We start from the raw sequence: 5286 nt of genomic DNA on the forward strand, positions 1-5286 counted from the left end.
GGCCATCTATGACTTACAACTAAAACCATCAATATCAATGATTGTAAATTCCAATGATTATCTTTTTTGGGAAAATGTAAATATGAATGATTGTAAGCCGAAGGCAGTGAATAAACCAGAAGAGAAAAATTATCTAAATTTATTTCGCTCACCTCACTTGCGCTAAACCAAAAATTCAAAATGATCTCTCTGTAGAAGTATATGAACATGTAAAGCAGCCAACAACAGAGGAATTTATCCAAATAAGGAGCACTAAACAATGAATGAATTTATCTAAATAAGCAGCCGAAAGCGAAGAAGAAATTTGTAAACAAAAATTCACTTGAGGCACTTGAGATAGAATATCAACATGCAAAGCGATCAAATTTAAACAAAGAATAAATTTAGCTAAAAAAAAAAACGATCACTAACAAAAATAATTGGACAATCCGGAATAACGAATCCATTAAAATTCTTAATAACAGAATTGATTCTATTATGGATAAAAAAAATATGCTCATCAAAAATGCCATATTCTATTAATCTGATTCAATTTTCAAAAGAAACTATAAGCACACAATAAAAGTTCCAAATTCTTACTAATACTTACAAAACTGCATATATAGTCATATTGTTATTTATTGATCATTGATGCATCAAATTCTTCCATAACTCATTCTTTCACTGCACATTATTCTATTGTGTTGCCACAAATATTTTCCAATCTTCTTCTAGGGCTTTCTTTATGAAATGATTTTGTAGACTTGCAAGGTGCTCTTGAAAATTTATTTCCCCATAGAGACAGGTGATTAGTTGGAGTCATGATTGCAGTTACACCAAAACCCTCATGTGTTAGTAAACAGACACATTGGTAGATTTAAGCACATGGCATGAAACACACAAGTAGGGTTGGATTGTCCTTCTACACTGTCATTAATGGGGAGCCCAACAATCTCCCCCCGCAAAGCAAGCTAGGTGTGTTTCGAACTCGAGACCATTGGGTTGATAAGAGTTGTTGGAGTCACGATTGCCATTACACTTAAACCCGTAGGTGTTGGTAAACAAACACATCGCTAGATTTAAGCACATGCCATGAAACACATGGGGAGTGTTGGATTATCCTTCTACACCACCATTAATGGGGAGCCCAACATCAATGGCACTGAGTTTGGGCTATTTCTAGACAAAACTTCTATATTCAGTGTATTGAAGATTTTCATTAAGAATTAATTAACTTGTGCCACTCTCAAGCATCTCATGGTATTCTAGCAAAGACATCCTGTTTTGAAGCTTCAGTTGCTCATAAAATTTAGCAATGAATTCCTTAGCATGCTTGTCAACCTAATGGTCATTATCTTCAGTGAACGAGTTTGAGATCATTCGACACATCGGAGACAACAAAGGGGTCAACCTATGAAGGGCAGGAAACTTTTTATAAGTGTTGTGGTAAAAACACAACCCCCCATTATTGATGTGTTCACTTCAAATAATGGGGACCCTTTCTGTAAAAATTTGGCTAAACACTTTTTTGGATTTTTATTTTAGTTGATTGCCCTACGCTTTTGTTAATTTTTAGTTTTCTTTGGATTCTTGTTTTGATTGTTTTCTTAGAATCGATTTTTTACAAGCTTCCCATTCAGGCTCGTTTCGCCTCATTTGGTCAACTAGTTTGAAAATGCACTCCTTTGAAGTCTCATCATTTATCTAGCCTCGGTTAAAAATGCATAAAATGTACAATATTGCATTTTGTAAATAAATTAGCTCAATAGTGCATTTATTTTAAATATTAACCCTAGTTACTTCTTACTCATATTTTTCCATTTTTAGTTATGCACCCAAATCATTAATTATCGAGATTTTAAGAAATTCACTCTAATTTCTTAATCAAATCCTAATATCGAAAACCCAAACGTAAGAGTGGCTGTAGTTTATTTTTCATTTATTTTTCAAGTGGCTGTAATTTAGTTAATTTCATAACTAAATTTCATTAAAATAAAATTAAAACAAAATATTAATTTTATATATTAAATTTCAAAATAATTAAATTAATTATTATATAAAATATAATTAATTAAATTAAATTAAAATTTAATATATAAAATTAATATATATAAAATAAAAGTAATTGCATCGGGACTTTTTATCGCATCGCAAGTCTTATTCGCGACACATTTTCAAAACCCCCGATATACCCCTTGGACTACCCCCGACGCGATTTGCCGATTAACCAAAGTTTAAAAGACAATAAATTCAACGCGATATCACGTCGGAAGTCTTGAGGTCTTGTTCGCAATACACACCATAACACCCATAACCCCGATGCGATATGGAAGTTCACTTGATGCATTTTAATGAACCCCGCCATTCTCACGATTGCCGATGCGAAAAGGAATAAAAAAAACACAAGGTTTTATATAAATAGTTCAAACGACTTGCTTCTTGGATTCATACGTATGGTGTAGGTTGGTATATTAGTTTAAGTGTGGAGTTAATAAACGGTAGGGGTATGTAATGTTAAAATTAATATTTGGTAATAATAAATTTTATATTAATTAATTTAATTAATATTAAAATTTAATTATTATTTAGATTAATTAGATTATAAATAGTTAATTATATTAATTAATCAAATCAATCAGATTAATTTGTTAATTATATTAGTTAGATATTAACTAATAAATAGTTTATTGATTAATTAGTTTATGTCATAATTAATAATTAAATTAGAATTAATTAGAGACTAATTTAGGATTAGTTTTTAATTACAATTTTTTAGCCCAGCAACAGAATTTCCAGATTCATGACAGATTTGACTCATCAACTTTGGAAACTCATAGAATGAGTTATACTTGGCCAAATGAGGCCTAGGACGGCTCATTGGAAAGAGAAAATCAAGGAGAATATTTCTGGGGAGATTTCACCAACAGATTTACTCATTTATTGGGTCAAAAATCAGGCAGAAGATGAGGCTCCGAATTTTGAAAAACAAAATCAATTTTCTAAGTTATTTTCTTCAATTTCATTTATCCAAAGCCTCTTCTAATTGCAGATCCATTGGCCAAAGATACCCTTTGCCAATCAAATCATTCCAAGCATCAATACAGAGCTTATATTTTATTTTTATTATTTATTTAAATAGAATTTGATTGGGTTTTATTTAATTGCCAGAAATAATATTTTGATTGCATTTTAATTTATTTTGATTTCTTTTGCAGGAAAACAGTGGAAACGAGATGGAGAAAAGGATTTCAAGCAATGAGAATGCTCCAGCAATTGAAGATCAGAATTAGGAGCAAGTAAAATTGGATTTAGCAGATTCCTCTTCAACAAACTCTTCTCTCAAGAATTCCTTGACAAATATTATAAATAACAAATTGCAGAATGTAAAAGGGGCTACTCTCCTCTGCAATTTTAGACTTCTCAAAGCACTACTATAATAGGAATTTAGAGTTGTAGGAGAGAGGAGAGAAAATCTCAGATCTGGGGATTATTGAGGATTTTCCCTTTGTATATTGAATTATGCATGAAGAACAAAGCTTGCACTATTGTGGCTCTAGTTTTGAAGGCAGAAGTTCAAGCAATGTAAAGGGCTGTTGGAGACCAAGAACAGAGAAATGGATGCAATAAATTGGTATTTCTAATACTACTCTTTCAAATATCAGTTTTAATTTTATGGTGATATTAATGTGTCATTTTATTCATGTTTGTACACTATTGTCAATATGGGTAATTTGTCTCAATCTTGTTATTATGTATCTCTGTTTTTATGGATTAATTTCTCATTTTGGAGTAACTACTTACTCTGAAATCTGTCTTATGAAACTGATTTATTGAATAATAATGTGTTGTGAACTATTTCCACATATCATTATTCAATTATTGGATTTATTGATTTGATAATCAATATCATTTTGTGAACTACTTCCTGAATGTTGTTGGTTTATTATTTCAGTTTTAAGGTCTCAATAGAATGTGTTTTGGTAACCATAATATCAGTTAATTGAACTACTTCATTAACTTGATATTCATTATAAACAAGATATATTTAAATCCCAATACTTTGATTATCTTGCTCTTAGTTGGGTTAGATCTATATCTGCCTAATTAAGATAGGATTTAGATTAGTTTCTTTTGTTTGCATCATAGAATAAGCTTGCATTTAGTGTAAATTCTACATTCTTTTAAGTCCTCTCCTCAAAGAGGCAAAACTTTAGTTGTGGCTTGGCTGAACCCAAATCAGCTTAAGGGTCTTTCTCTTGCCTGATCAGCAAGAAGAAGTGATCTGATGTCCCTGTCTATTGGTAGTTAAAGATACATTATAAACCAATAGCAATAGGGAGAAGGTAACTGGACCTAGTTGAACAGTCGGAGCCACCACACCAAACGGAAAAGGAACTGCTTTTAAGGTCCGGACCGGGTGGTTATCCCCCAATGTTGTTGCAGCGATTTTTGAGGCATCAACAGTAAGGCAATCCTTGCTGAAGTATTCATTGCTGTGATCCAACTTGGGAAGAAAAATAGTGTTAGGCTCTTCATTTTCTTCAAATTGATGTGGATGAATGCATGTAAAGTGAAGTATATGTGTGGGAAAGTAGTGATGTTTTCTCTTGGCCATGTTGAAGATGGCAGGGTTGTTTCTAGAGGAGAATTCATATTCTTGAAGCCCAAAGCCACTCTGATTGCTACTATCTTTAGAATTGTGGAACACCAAATTCCTTAAGCTTCTGCCATAGACTTTGCGTCTCTCCATCATTAGATGCATTTCCATGAGCATATTGCGCTTGGAGGTGAGGCCTTTTTTGACCATGAAGAAAGCTATCAACACAAATATCCAAACACCCTTTGATGAAACATGATTTACACCAGTATGGATATACTCCATTTCTTGCAATTCCTTATGAAACCTCACAAGGTCTAGTACTCAAAAAAAAAAAAAAAAACCAATTTGATCAAATTCTATTAAAAAACTAGGAGGAGGCTTGAACAATACAAAGGCTTGCAATGCCTGCGAGATGTGAAATCTTAGAAGGTGAGTCGATGAAAGGGCATGGAATGCGTCTAGCTTATATTTAATAGTGAAGGAATGAAGTAATGACAGAGGAATTGATAATGGGAAATTTGCAAAGAAGAAGTCCTGAGCCAGCTTGATTGGTTCGTCGCTAGTGTGGTACCAAGCAAGTAGGTAACCCACTTCAAAATAAAAAAATTCGAAAACGACACGCACATGGTAATGGAGGCTAAAACTGTTTGATCACAGCTAGGGTTAGACATTATTAAACTTGTGGGGAAGTTTCATCCACATAAAAT

At 32.6% G+C, this 5286-nt stretch overlaps 1 pseudogene; it reads right to left on the reverse strand.

Moving 5' to 3' along the window:
* Window positions 1-1209: 1209 nt before the first annotated feature.
* On the reverse strand, window positions 1210-4861 carry LOC149172834 (uncharacterized; annotated as a pseudogene).
* Window positions 4862-5286: the final 425 nt, after the last annotated feature.

The sequence above is a fragment of the Pinus tabuliformis genome, chromosome 4_2, assembly GCF_031772625.1.
Source record: "Pinus tabuliformis cultivar Carrire ecotype Pingquan chromosome 4_2, CPIR1, whole genome shotgun sequence".
Classification (NCBI taxonomy): Eukaryota; Viridiplantae; Streptophyta; class Pinopsida; order Pinales; family Pinaceae; genus Pinus; species Pinus tabuliformis.